This window comes from Sphaeramia orbicularis, chromosome 12, assembly GCF_902148855.1.
Source record: "Sphaeramia orbicularis chromosome 12, fSphaOr1.1, whole genome shotgun sequence".
NCBI classification, from domain to species: Eukaryota; Metazoa; Chordata; class Actinopteri; order Kurtiformes; family Apogonidae; genus Sphaeramia; species Sphaeramia orbicularis.
The window spans coordinates 66551139-66567022 of NC_043968.1; the positions used below are offsets into that span (position 1 = coordinate 66551139).

Sequence of the window (15884 nt, forward strand, 5' to 3'; positions counted from 1 at the left end):
GGTCGAATACAAATTTTCAAGACGGAGTGAATGACTGGACTCAAACGCACAGTGCAGAAGGGAATAAAGTGTTTTATTAACAGAAAAATAAACTTGAAACAAACCTGCAGAGATGATGCACAGTCCACCGGGACGAGGATCAGGGTGATGGATGTGTCTGTCGGACGGTTAGTGTTTTTAACATTCACTTCTTGAGTATCTTTGCTTTATTCTTATACCTTCTACTCCAAAGTTCTTCATCTGATGTGTTGTTATTACTCCTAATCTCTAAAAGTATAGGTCAATTTTCATGCAGTAATGTGTGATTTCAGCACCACGGACAGCGCACGATCTCAAACACATCAAACGCACATTCACAAACGGCTTAATGTAAAAATAAGTTAACATAGTTTAATGTCCAAAAAGAGCATCAATAATCACCAAACTATGCATGGAAATCTCTAATGCTGGGATAGGCTCCAGTGCCTCCGTGACTATCTGGAGGATGAAGCGGTTCAGAAAATGAATGAATGAAATAATGAATGAACAGTACTCTAAGATTAAATGATGTTCAGTTTTTTTGCAGAGGTGAAAGTGGACATGACTCCAGATGTCCACACGAACTTTGGTGATGATTGATCGCTGTTCTGGGGCATTAAACTACATTAAGTTACGTGTTTTATTAAATGCTTTAGAATGTCCCTCTTTTTCCACTGCTGTTGGACTGAAACAGCGTAAGATCTCCTGCCATCAGCTTGCGACTGCCATGAGTTTCACGTAGGGGTGACATGCATTGACCTTATGACAAAATAATTCATGAAATTGCCGTAGGTCTGACGTAGGAGGTTCTCAAGGCACCCTTACGAAGACTGTGACAACTGTGTACGGTGTTCGTACAACTCAAAATTACGTCATTTTCTCACAGAGGCCTCGAGATGCTCTTGTGTTTTGAATGGCAGCCGTACCGACTTTGTAAGATAGCCGTAAGAAACTACTGCTCCCTCCACGAATGTCTACAAACTCCAGAACTCGTATGAACTGGGAGATTTGTATGAACCCATCGTTCGTACGAAGCTTTGTGACCGAGGCTTAAAGAAGCATCAACCTCATTAATTTGTAATATTATTTAGAAAAATAGCAACATTTTACTCACCAAAAATTCTGATTATTTGTACACAAAATCCATCCTCCTTTCTCTCCTCAAAAAGAGTTCAACTACTCTGTTGTACAGATTATTCATGCAGATACCGGGGGTACTGGTCGTAGTTAGTGGAGTGAAAGTGAAGGACAAATCCTTTTCCTGGTTGTGAAAGGCTTGCTAGCTTTGGAATTGTGCGACCTTTCTTAACGATGTCCAGCTTTTCTTGAAAAGTCCATCTTGAAAATGGCTTTGACAATAAATTTGCAACCAAATCCATTTCTTCTCCTCCTTCGGCCATTATGGGTTGACAAAACAGCTATTAAACCAGCACAACTATATTTCTGTTGGTGAAGTTTGCTACAGATGCAATGTGCTAGCTTTGGCTAGTACACTCTCTGACTATCCAGTCAAAGGGTGTGAATACACTGACATTACTGTATGCCTGTTAGAGGGCCTTGGTATCACCAACTCTAAATCTGATAGGTTGAAGCAACAGTTTCATCGAGACTTATGCTTTGCTGGAGGGCCTGCAGAACTGATTGTGAAGGCCTCCAGGCAGATTACTTTGACTTTGACCCTGCCTGGCAACAAATGATGGCTGAAATGTGATTGGTTCAATGCTTTAATATGAAAATACATGTCTGGAAGCAGCACAACCAGGGGAAAAGCTCTGAAAGGAAGCAGACAGACCATTTGGAATTATTTAAAAAGTATTCATGGACAAAATACAATTAACATCAGTCTGTGATTAAGATATTTTTTTTAGGCCTGCAGAGAAGGCCTTGCAGGCCCTGACGGCCCACCACTGGTCAAACCTAAATCAAATGTAACTGTGTATTCATTATAATGGGGAGTGTGTTTGTAAACTAGAGACAAAAGATGCACTAATTAAGTATTACTGACAATAAACTTACTGGTGCGCTTAAATTTTTGAAGTTATTATAAAATGTGGCAAAGTTTATTATAAAATGCATTAGAGATTTTTTTTTTTTTTTTTTAAATTACTACTTTCTGACAGAAATAATATACATACATACACAGACAAGGCAGGGATGAGGGTGGGGGTTTACAGAGCATTATATTAGTACAATTTGTTACACAAAAAAGTACAGGACCATCAAATTAATATATATATTTTAAGCAAACAAGATTTGACTGTGACCCATGGCCCTGGTATTTTCTATTCATTGGGAGAATCCAAAAAAATTGAGACCTGTTCCATAGGTCGTCTCTGGACCTAAGACCTGGAGACTTAGACTTAGACTTAGACCTGGAGGTTTAAGTCCCTGTACCAATTGTCTATACTAATACTGTTGTGTTTGAGTTCCTTCCTGTTCCAAGCATTTTATTACAAAATGCGGTGATATTACATAATGAGGTAAAAGATTATTACATCATTACATATTGCACCGTTATTACATAATGCGGCGCTACAGAGATAACATAAATTGAGCTGGTGGAGCCCAGACGTGGAGCAGAGAGTTTCTATCGGTCCGGTCTTGATTTATATCACTAACAATCTGCTCACTCCAATTTATTCCTTACTTACACCTTACCTGTGAAAGATGATTCCACCAGATCTTGTGTTTATTTTCCACCCGTTAGAACAGCCATAAGCACCACAGAAGTCCTGCATCTTTTACAGTTCTATCAGGAGATTGTCTGTTGGAAACATTATGTAGAATTTGGATTCGGGTAGTAAAACTAGCATTTTATAAAATGCCAAAGCATCCTCTATCATTGTTACGTCCCGGCCTAGGGCTTAACCAAGATGAACATAATATGCTTTTTTTGTCCCCTCCCAGCTCCCAAGCAGACACACTGGTCCAGAACCAAAATTAAAAATGTTTATTCTTAAATAAGTTAAAGAGGGTTAGGGGAGGGCTCGGCTAAAACAACAAGCAAAAAGTCTTCTTCAAAGTTATAACTAAATTTCCTATTCAAAAATAAATGCAAGAAATAAAATACGTTAAACTTAACCTAAACTCCCTCAATGAAAAAAAAAGAAAACAGGAGAAAAAGTGAAAACAAAAGAGCCACCCTCCCAGAAACTTGGACTGATCAAAAGAAAACACTATTTACAACTATTTACAAATTACACAGACACAATGGAACACACACTATGACTGACAACTAGGAAACACACAGGATCTCTTTTTGGGAGGTGGCAGTGAGCAAAAAGAGAGAGACCTGTTAGATCCATGGCCATTTTTAAATGGTAGTCTATCTGGCTCCACCAGTCAGCTTCCTCCTGCAAGGGAAACAAAAAAGGACAGAATTGACAGCACCCCTGCAGGACAGGGGGGACAACACACACTATAACAGAAAACAAATGCATATAAACATAAATTATGACCCAGGGTCATAACAATCATACCTACATGTGTGATATTTTCAACAAATCAAACCGTTTGGACATCAGGCGAAATTTCAGTATTAATCAGCAACACATTCAGAGGATAGCATGTGGGCTAACTTCACATGCTAGTGTTAGGACAGATGTTAAACTCATTAAAAACTCAACATGATGTTACTCCCAGTACAGGTAATTAGCATCAATAATGACTGGAGGAGTTAAAGTTTTATTACAAAGCTCTGCTTGATAGTTCATAGGCCCACTTTAACCTCTTTGGTTCAAATCCCACATGTTCACAACATGGCAGGGGTTAAATAACACACATCGCTATTGTGTACACCACAAAAGGGTTAACACATTCTGTGATTTAACTCTTTCCCCGCCATTGACGAGATATTCCGTCATTTGCTTCCCAACGCTTCCCCGCCAATGACGAGATTTTCTGTCAATCCGTGTTTTCACTGTTATACTATTGCTGAACCTGTTGCGGATCGTGTGAATTACTTTCCTTAGTCCAAAAACAAACAATTAAGCAGCTTTTTCGGAAAACTAAAGGACCGGGTTTAACGTTTTTGCACTGGAGTCTTCGTATCCCATGGCAACGCATGGGGGGGGGGGTGACAGACAGGAGGAAGAGAAAAGAGACATTTTTTGAGGACATTCAAGGAGAAGACAGACACACAGACGTGGGACAAGACAAAGGACAGCTAGTGTTTATCTGTTAGAGTGAGTTCAGATTCAGACTGAGGACATGGAACAGATTCAGCTGTATAATGTCAGCAGGGACACAGGCAAGACACTGTTTGATCTGGCTTTAGTATGAAATAAACAAATAAATACATATATTCATTGATAGATAAATAACTAGATGTCCATATAAGTATTTCCAGATCAAACACAGCAGCTGGTCCAACAGGAGGACCTGGTGCAGCCAAGCAAAGGCCAGAAATCTACAGTATTTAGTGAATTTGTCTCTTTTTTTCTTGAAAATGAGGAATATTGAAGTGTTTATACCAAAAAGCTGAACTAATATGTGAAAAACTCATAATTGGTGTATGTAAATGTGTAAAGTTTAGAAGGAACCTAGTGCTTTAGAAGATGTTTTGTCTAAAGTTTGGTGTAGATTCCCCTAACATTTTGTGGAGTGATGGGATATTTTAGAGCTGTTTGTTACTATTATTGTTGTTATTATTATTTTATTTTGTGATTTTGAAGACAGTGTTACTGTTGGTAAATAAGAAAGAGTCAAAAATGTAAATAGGAAATCAGTTTTATCTTGAAAATCAATATATTTGATAAAAATGCAATTTTCTCAGCTTTTTGCTCAAAATTCAGTTTTTTCCTGAAAATGACCAATATTCAAATGTTCATATCTCACGAACGAATGAAGAAAGAATAAAATCGTTTCTTGTGTTTAAAAGTTGAAGTTCTGTTCTTTCTTTTGATGTATTCAGTGTTCACATACTCCTAACACAACATTTTCAGTGAGCCTCCAAAGATTAGTGAAAATGACCAAAACGGCTGTCACTGGCTACCAACTCACTGGAAAATGCTCTGGTGGGGAAAGAGTTAACATGCTTAAGGTTCTCACACACGTCCATATCACTGCAAACTTAACCACATCTCCATATGCCTGCCCTGAAGGCCTAACTGAGATTCAACCTAAGCACTGTTATAAAGCGGGGGGGTAGCAGCAAAGAATAAAACAAACAAGACAGACAAAACAAAAAAGGAAAGAAAACTAGTCCGCCCTGAGAGCAATTCCCAGATCTTTTATGCCCGTTACTGGCTCACTTGCCGGGCAGACTAGACAAAGAAAAAAACCCAAACCAACTAATAACACAAAAACAACGGCAAGAAAAACAGCTAGTAGGCCCCCGATGCCTCTGTAAAAAGCACAAATACAAATCTTAAACACTTCAGTAATCCATTAAAATACACAACCGTTTGTGGATTACATTACAACATTTAAAATACCTGGTTTGTCCAAATGGTTCCCTTACCGACTACCAGTATTTGCCGGCCCAGCAGGGAAACGAGTCTGAAACATAATAACAGTTCAGGTCACACACCTCTGAACAATGTAAACATTTAAAAACAGGGTCTCAGCCTACCAGTGTTTCTTCATTCCCCTGCATACCAGCATGGAGTGAGGTGTGCACTTGCCTCACTCCTCCAGTCAGAACCACCAGCCACACACCTGTTCCTTCCTGCAGGTGGGCATATTTATACTCACCTTCCTAATCCCTGCACCTCCCCTTCTTCACTTAGCGCCACCTGCTACAATTAGCAAACTCTACAGAATTATTACAGGATGAGTTGGATATTACAAACAACAAATTACAGGAGTTTGGCCTTCTTTAACTCATGAATAATAACTTTAATGAACTTTTATTGGCAGAGCTCAGCTCTACAACAACTCACCTGGGGAAGTTGTTAACTGGAGCGCACACGGATGTGGCTACGTCTTTGCACTGGACGCTGCCACTCACACACATACACAAGGCTCTACACACACAAACAGGCAGCAGATAATAGTGAAACTAAGAGTTTTAACGCAAAAACGAGGGATGATTTTTGAAATTCATAGGCTATCAATGTTCAACTGTTACACATGTGAATCGTTGCACCTGCTGCAGTACCTGAGCATCATGTGATCTTCAGCATGGTGCATGACTGGGTGAAAGTTAGATCAAGTGGCTCAGTACTCCATTGGTTTTGCCTAGCCAAGATATCCATGATATATTGAATTTTGTGTATCGAATTTGAAACGCATTGTATTTGAGAATATTGAATTAAAAAACTTTTTTTTTTTTAATAATTGAGTTCATATTATGAAACTCTATGTATACAACCTCAACTATTCTAAAAAAAAAAAAAATTGTCAAATACAACTATTCAAAAAAACATTCAGCTATAAAAAATTCAAATTATGAAATACAACTATTCAAAACAAAAAAATTCAACTATAAAAAATTCAAATTACAAAATACAATGCAATAAATTTTCTTACAAAATACAACTATTCAGTATCTGATGTCACACATTTCCTTCCATACCTCGATCAAAAGGTGACACAAACAAACTGATCTCTTGTGAACAATTGACAGGTTCTCTTTGTGTCTTTATTATTGTATCTTTGTGGGTGGGTGGGTGTGTATGTGGGTGGGTAAGACATTTGTCCCTTGCTGGGCATCACCTTTTTTTTTTTTTTTTTTTTTTTTTTTAAATTGAATCTCTATTTAACCAGGAAAAAAAGATCCCATTGAGATTAAGAACCTCTTTTCCAAGGGAGTCCTGGCCGAGAGGCAGCATGAAATACAACACAGTTACAACATACAGTTACATCATACAGTTTCAACATACAATAATTAATAGGACAAGAAAAACAAGTACAAGTCATTGAGTCATTCTCTAGCAATTTGAGTTTGGATTTAAAAGCATTCGAGGACAAATGGCCTTTTACCCAGCTCTGTGCGGGCGAATGGCACAAAGAGGAACAAATGCTCATTCATCGCAGACAATAAGAATCAACACTTTTTCTTGTTATTAAACTACAGATACAGGGAGGCAGTAGTCCAATTACGGCCTTGTAAATAAAGGTGTACCAGTGTCCCAGCCTCCTAATGGACAGGGCAAGCCAACCCACTCTGGAATACAATGCACAATGATGTGTCATGGCTTTAGAATTAGTAATGAACCTCAGAGAAGCATGATAAATTGTGTCAACCATTTGAAGACGTTTGGACAATGCATTCTTATAAAGTAGATCTCCATAATCTAACACCGATTTAAAAAAAAAAAAAAAAAAAAAATTGGCAATGACAAAGTGCTTTTTTTACATCAAAAGAAAAGAACAACTTATTTTGAAAGTAAAAGCCCAGTTTAAGTTTAACTTCTTTACCAGGTTTTCAATGTGGGGTCTGAAAGTGAGGGAGTCATCAATCAAGACACCAAGATACTTATACACATGAACCACCTTTATGACATTTCCCTCAAAAGTAGACACTGCTGGTATAGTTTCAGGCAACTTCTTAGAGTTTGAGAATAGCATCATCTTAGTCTTTTCAGTATTGAGAATAAATTTCAACTGAAGAAGTGAGTGCTGAACAGCATCGAAAGCTTCCTGTAAGTGTTCTATAGCTTGAGTAAGAGTTAATCCACAGTAGTAAATAATTGTGTCATCAGCATAAAAATGCATATCAGCATTAGACACATTGTGCCCCAAGTCAGTTATATATATAATGAAAAGGAGGGGTCTTAATATAGAACCCTGTGGTACCCTCTTGTGGACAGTGACATATTCTGAACACAGTCCATCATATTTATTAATGCATTGAGTCCTGTCACTGAGGTAATTTGTGAACCAAGCAACTGCATGCAATTAAAGCATCCATGCGATTAAAGCAGAACTTAATCCTCTGGCATGCAAACTGTTGTAGAGTGGGAGCCATGTCAGCAAAGACCTCTTGGAGTTCACACTCCCCACCCTTAAAATTGGTCCCCTGGTCGGACCACCACTCTGCAGAGGTTCCTCGTCTGGCTATGAACCTTCATAGAGCCATCAGGCAAGCATCCGCATCCAGGCTCCTCAAAAGATCTAGCCGACCTCCTACTCTTATTAGACCAGAGGATTTGTCCAGTTCATGAAATAAGGTAAGTAGGCGACTCTTGGGTGAGACAGGCTTCCCTTCTGCTGGCAGCTTGTAGTCCTCAGGAAACGACTGCTGTTGCGCCTGTAACAGCACAACTGTCTCTGCATGCCGATACTCTTCAGAACTTAGAGGGGAGTTGGAGGAGCTCTGTCCATGGAGCTCCTGGGCCTTGGCTTCGATTAACTCCTGCCATGTGTCATACACACGGTCACTTGGGCTTGTAGGTGAGGTAACTGTCAGGACACAGAAGGTAGCCTTGCAGAGCTCTGCTGGGTCCTCTTGTGGCTCTGTAGTAGGCTTCTGTGGCCAGGTGTCTGGGTCTTGGAGGAGGACGGAAGGTCCTTGTGACCATCTGTTAGGTTCTGTGAGGGCTCTCAGGGACTTACCCCATGTCAGGTCATCCGCAGGGTTATTCGCTGAATCTACGTAGTGCCAAGTGCAGTTTTGTGTGAGCTCTTGGATCTCAGCAACTCTTGTCCTCACAAAGACCTGTGAAACAACACGACTGGGATTTTAGCCAGGTTAAGACCGTCGTGGAGTCAGACCACAACACCATCCGGGTCACTGCCAGGGTCAGTTCCTTCTCAAGGAGATGGGCGAGATGCAGTGCTACCAGGGCCGCACAAAGTTCCAGACGTGGGATGGACTGTGTGTGTTTGAGAGCCACACAGGACCGGGCGAGGATGAAGGATAGGTGAACTTGTCCATCACCGTCTTTGGTTCTCAGGTACGCCACGGCTCCTTAGGCTTGCTCGGAGGCATCTGCGAAGATGTGGACCTCGTACATGGCACCTTCCAGCTTGGCACCTGTGGAAACATAAGGGTGGAGAAGAGACAAGACAGACAAACATTCAAGCTCAGCTTCCCAACTGGACCAGGCCTGCATAAGTTCAGAGGGGAGGTTGGTGTCATCCCAGCCACGCTGCTTATCCCATAACTCCAGGACAATAAGCTTCGCTGAGGTGGAGTAGGGCAACAGATACCCTAGGGTATCATATTGGGAGACTAAGACTTTATAAATGTTTCTCAGGGTTGGCATTACGTAGGACATGGGTCTGTTCTTGTAACCCAAGGAGTCAGTCTCCCAGTTCCAGCTGAGGCCAAGCATAGATTCTTGGGGGTCAGACTTACCTTGGGCTAACCACTTGCCCAGGCTTTCAGATCTGGCCTCTTGAGACAAGTGGCTCAGGAGATTTGCATTACTGCAGGCCCACTGGTGCAAATCTAACCCTGCTGAGGCTAGAAGGGCCCTGAGACAGTTGACAAGTGACTTAGCTTCATCTGGAGTGGGCAGGCTTTGGAGACAATTATCAGTATAGAAACACTTCTCCACTGAAAACTTGGGGTCGTCATCAGGTTGGTTGGGATCTGCTGCATAGGGCAGAGATGTAGGGCATAGGTGGCGCAGCACGGGCTGCAGGCTGTCCCAAAGGACTTGCCACTTGAACACCTTTGGGGGTTCATCCACTTGTAGGTCTCACCACAGGAATCTGTGTAAGAGGCGATCCTCAGGGAACATTCCCTTTATATCCCCACTTACAGCTATGGGGCGCTCACAAAATCTCAGCAGGACTCCCAGCGAAGAAGCCCTGAGGGCAGGGCCAGCTAATAGGTACTGGTTTAAAATGAAACAACACGAGATCATGAACATAATCTCGCGTGACTTCCCAAGTGAAGGGCTGAGCCTTTGTTACAGTTACTGACCTAAAAAAAAAAAAAAAAACTACAGTGGCAGTAGGAGAGCTTATTGATCTTTGAACACTGTACAACATACAGTCCATGTATGCCTTAAATGCCCTTACAGTATGTCTTAAGTCTTAAACATCATGCTCCTCTTCTCCTCTTATAAGACACTACTAAAGAGAACTTCAAACATACTTCATCTAACAATGTAATTTTCTAATGCTTGGATCTCTCAAAACTTAAAAAAAGTAAAGTCAAATATCCTGGGATCATGAGAGTTGTTAAACATTTTCCCACCCGTTTTCTCTCAGTCCACTCCTCTACAGTTTCTAATTTCACACACGCTTCACTATCTCAGCATTGATAACACCATGCCAGTTGACTGCAGTTGTAAGTTAGCTGACTTTGTTAATGAGCACTGTGTACGCTCATCAATGCTATAATCCAGTGTTTTTTTGTGGCAACAGTGCTGTGGTGGCAAGGTGAGGCAGCGGAGGCAGTGGCATCAAATGTAGATAAATTGTACTTTTTTTTTTTTTTTTTTTTTTTTTTTAACTCTTTTTATTCATAAGCATTTTAATTTTACAGAACAAGAACAAGGAAGTGAGGTCTGGGGATGACAATTATAACATAAACATGCATACAACGTCAGTCTTTCTTAATTAGTACTGTCACAGTTTGTAAAGATTGTCCATTTTCTCCATTGCCTTTTTCCCAGCTTCTCCTGGAGCTGCAGGGTGAAAGTCATTGTTTCATAAGTCTAATATTTTCTACAATTGAAATGAAAAGTTCCATTGTGGGTGTTTCTGTCTGCAGCCATCATTTTGTCTTGGCTTTTTTAGCTGATGTCAACAAAATCTTTAGGAGGTAAACATCGTCTGAATCCAGTTCATCTGGGAAGTAACCAAGATACAGTACTGTAAAAGAGCAGCTGATGGTAAAGCCCAGTGTTTTCGATATTATTTTGGATACCTCTGACCAGAAGGGCTGAATAAGTGGGCACAACCAAAAAATGTGCCCATGATCTGCTGTAGCCTCCCCACACTCTCTCCAACACTGTGCAGAAACAGTACTGAATTTGGACTTTTGTTTAGGTGTTATAAAAAAACGGATAAGGTTTTTCCTACCAAAGTCACGCCATGTGTTGGAGTTTGTTGATGAAAAATGTACTTCCCATGCCTTTGTCCACATGTCCTCTATGGTTACAATGTTCATTTCTCTTTCCCATTTTTGTTTTATGTAAGTTGTTGAGTCCACCTTGAGTGTCACACCTTGGTAGAGTTTACTTATAAGGTTTTTGAGACTTGAGGAGTCGTAAGCATCAGTGAAAATGTTGGTACATATTGAATGTTCTGTGATGTTTTTACATTGTATTCTCTTGCCAATATAATCACGAAACTGCAAGTATCTAAAAAAATCTTTTCTCATAAGATCATACTTTATACATAACATGTCAAAGGACATTAAATTAGCCTTTCCGTAGGCCTTAACCACAGCAGTAAGGCCATGTAACACCCATTCTCTAAATCTTGCGTCTTGTGAGGCCGGTAGGAAATCAGGATCGTACGCTGGCCATCTAAGGATTTTTATCTCCCCTTGTAGATGTAATTTTCTGACCACTGACCTCCAAGTTGTAAGTGCTAGGTTGACCCACTGACTGGTTGTCAAGTAACTTTCACTCCCAAGATCAATAAGACCAAATTTAGTCTGAATTGGCACATCAGATAAAGACATCTCAGTTGTTTTCCATTTAGCATAATAAGATGGATTACAACAACAAACCAGTGGCCTCAACTGGGCACAGATGTAATAGTCACGTAAAGAAGGTAGAGCCTGGCCTCCTCTCTCCTTTGGCAACTGTAAGGTAGAAAATTTAACTCTTGGTCTCTTCTTGAGCCAGACAAATCTTGAAATGTGCGTATTCCATTCCCTAAACTGTTTGTCAGGAATAGGCACTGGTAGAGATAAAAAGAGATACAATAGTCTAGGCAGAATATTCATCTTGATTGCCTGTATCATGTTGCTTAAGTCAAGGGGTAGCAGGCTCCAACTGTTTATATCCAACTGATTATATCTTTGTTAATGCGGTTATAATTATCGACATACATGTGACAAATTTTTGGGTAAATACACTCCTAAATATTTTATCGGTTTTGAATACCAGTTAAAATTAAATTTGGAAATTATTTCTTGTGTAGGATAAAAGTTAAACATTAAGGGCCAGATTTACTAAAGGTTTGCGTGTGTAAAAACATGCGCAAACTTGACTGCGCACAAAAAAACACATTGAAACTGATCTACTAACAGGACGCACCGAGGTTTGTGCCTCTCAAATAGAATAGCTTGCACAACCCATTTAGCATATTTGCCCTGATGAACATGCAATATGGGTGTTTCTGCCATAACATGCAAAATTATTGGGAGGAGTAAATGCAAATATTTATTTAGCGCATGCAATTTGATTTACCAAACCTGAAATGGATTGCGGTGGGTGATTTTGCATCTATATTTAGCGTGTCTGAAAGGCAGGTTTTAACTGGCACAGCTTCGCGCAAAACTGGCTACAGTAGTTGTGGCGAGGAGGTAGCATAGGCACAATCAAAAGCAACACACAGAACCAATCTGTTCTTTTCACATCAACATTTTTGGAATAATGGGAGAAAAAATAATGATTTGAGACATTTGGCCCCCCACTTTATGGGCCTGCCCCACATGCCCGGTTCCACCAGTGGCACATCACCATTAGGCCAGGACCGACTCCTGAGAGACGTCTCTCTCTGTCTCTCTCTCTGTCTCTCTCTCTGTCTCTCTGTCTCTCTCTCTGTCTCTCTCTCTCTCTCTCTCTCTCTCTCTCTCTCTCTCTCTCTCTCTCTCGCACACGCGGTTCTAGCGCTGCACAACACACACATATACGCACAAACAGCATTGTCCACGGTGTTGTGACCGGACTCCTGAACCAGCTTTATAAACAGATGGTTTTTGTTTTTGTTTTTTATCATGCCCACAGACTTAAAAGTTTTCATTCTCCGTACAGAGCGACTTACAGAGAGAAGGTATTTATTTCACTAATAACACACTTCACCACTGATAAACAACAACAGAGAAATACCCATTTACCCCTCGGTGTAGAAGAACAGCAACTTCATATTTATGAGTGCTGGAATGTCCCAGAGCAGTTTTTACAGTGCACTGTCTCCACGATGACAACCAGTAGCGCACGCAAAATCCTCATTTAATTAGGGCGGTCTCCAAGACTGCGCCTGTTGTCATTTGCGCAGTTGATCACCCATGACACGCAAATCAATAGCATGTGCATTTTTTTAGCATAAGCAAGAACATTTGCGCCAGTTATTTGCGATTTTAGTAAATCAGGCCCTAAGACTTTAGTTTTTTGGACATTTAGAACATACCCTGAGTATGTACCATACATTTCCAACATCTTCATTAACACCGATAGACCTGAATTAGGGTCTGTGATTTTAATGAGGACATCATTTACATATCAGCACACTTTATATTCTTCCCCATCTATTTGTATACCTTTTAATGCGGTTTCCTGGCGTATTGCTTGGGCTAGGGGTTCAATAAATAGATTGAACAGATTGGGGCTTGCGGGACACCCCTGCCTGCAACCGCGTTGTAACTTTATGGGATTAGTAAGGCTACCATTTATTTTTATTCTAGCAGTAGGAGAAGAATATAATGTCTGGATACAATTTATAAAACCACTACAGAAACCAAATCTTTTCATTACTAAATACAGAAAATCCCACCACACTGAGTCAAAGGCTTTTTCAGCATCTGGACTGAGAATAATTTCATTAATTTTCCCCCTATATTAATGTGTTCAATAATTCGTAGAGTTCTCCTTATGTTATCTTGGGTTTGCCTATTTTTTAGAAAACCAGTTTGGTTTTCATCAATCAATGAGGGCATAACTGCGTCCATTCTCTTAACTAAAATGCTTGTATATAATTTAGAATCCGTATTTAAAACAATTATTGGTCGGTATGCTTTACAGTCTGTTTTGTCCTTTCCCTCCTTAGGTATCACAGATATAAAGGCCTCTTTCCAGGATGGAGGTGTAGCGCCTCCTTTCAAAATGTAATTAAAGCTTATTTCTAGAGTGGCTATAAGGTATTCTCTCATCGCCTTGTACCATTCGGGTGGGAACCCATCAGTACCAAGTGACTTAGTAGTGTTTAGACTAGAAATGGCCTTATCTATTTCTTCGCATGTTATTGCCGACATAAGTTTATTTGCTTCCCTGCCAACTGAGGGAAGATCTAAGGAGTTCAGAAAATTTGTTTTTGCATCTTCACTAACTAATTCAGATTGACTATACAAAGATTTATAATAGGTTTCAAATGAATTTTGAATTTGGTCTAAATCAGTAACAATTTTGTTGCTTTTAGGATCTCTGATCTTAAATATAGTATTTTCAGCTTGTTGCTTTTTTAGTCGCCATGCCAACAGTTTAGATGCTTTGGGGCCCACTTCGTGAAATCTCTATTTCATGAAGTGTATGTTTTTCTCCACTCTTTCGCCTAGTATCTCATCTATTTCCTATTTAGTTGGTCTAATTTTTTTGGTTACAGTGGGGATTTTGTTTATCAAATATGTCTCCTCTAAAACCTTTAATCATCCCTGTAATTGTAATAATTCTTGAGTCTTTTGCTTTTTAAGCATGGCAGATCTCGCAAGTATTTTACCTCGAAGGACAGCTTTAACTGCATCCCATACACTCAAAAAAATGAAACATCATATTTACTTAACATAGTTATGTCAACCGGTCCCACGAAACTAGGTTGAATAAATGGGAAAAAGACTAGTCAAGTAATTACTACTACAGGCTTTTAAGTAAATCTTAACAAACTGTTTTACCTAAATCCTTCATCATTCAGTTATGTTGATTTTACTAAACACACTTATGTCAAATGTAATAAATATGGTTATGTTGATTTTACTAAAAACACTTATGTTAAATGTAATAAATATGTTTATCTTGATTCTACTAAATACAATTACATTAAATGTAATAAATACAGTTATGGTGAATTTACTAAACACAAACAAGTTGTATTTATACTGCAGTATTTCATTGACTGTACTTAATATGACTCCATCTTACTTGCTTTATCAATGTGAGTAGTTCAAATAAATACAAGTTAGTCAATTCACTTTACCTGACTTTATTAAAAACATTTCAGGTCATCAACAGTAAGGCATGTGCCAAACAAACAGGTCCTAAGAAGTAAAGCTTGACGCCAACTGACTTGGGGGAAGAAAAAAAAAAACAAATAAAAAAAAAAAAAACACTTACCTTGCAACAAACTAAGAAACCAATGTAAACAAAACTATAGTATTCAGTGCTTAGCACTTTACACTTTGAAATAAATTGAGAAAAATAAATTAGAGAAAATAAATTAAAGAGAAAAAAATGAAAAGACAAATTTACAAATGACCAAGCTTCAAAAACAATACTCTTGGTTCCTTTAAAGTGCACTAGTCATGCCTGGAAAAAGAAAACTGTCTTCAACATGTAAAAAACAAATTGGAGATAACCTTAACAATTACCCAACAATTAGAGATATTACATAAGAAAACAAAATCTCAAAACTGAGAAATGGCAAATAAGAAACCAATATAAACACAGTATGTAAACAAAACTATACTATTTAGTGTTGTGCACTTTAAACATTCAATAAAATTAGAAAAAAAAATTGATTTAAAAAAAAAAAAAAAAAAAAAACAAATGTGAAAATGATGATCAAGCTTCAAAAACTGACAATACTCTTGGTTCCTTTAAAGTGCAATAGTCATGCCTGAATAACACTCTTTACCATGTCAAAAACTGTAAAAAAAAAAAAAAAAAAAATTCTTAACAGTTACTAGAACTTGATGTTGCACATCAGATTTAAAAAAATAATAATAATAATCCTCAAAACTGAGAAATGGCAAATGTGTGTTATGTTTGAAAGATGAACGACCTCTCTGCAGCAACATTCACCACTTGAGGGTTAACAACAAACAGGAAAAAAAAAACGTATCAAATGTAATAATGCTCAAC

At 39.0% G+C, this 15884-nt stretch overlaps 1 protein-coding gene across 2 annotated transcripts in view; it reads left to right on the forward strand.

Moving 5' to 3' along the window:
- Nucleotides 1-15884, forward strand: part of abl1 (c-abl oncogene 1, non-receptor tyrosine kinase) — a 121232-nt gene that overhangs the window by 42464 nt on the left and 62884 nt on the right. The gene's annotated exons all lie outside the window — the stretch shown is intronic.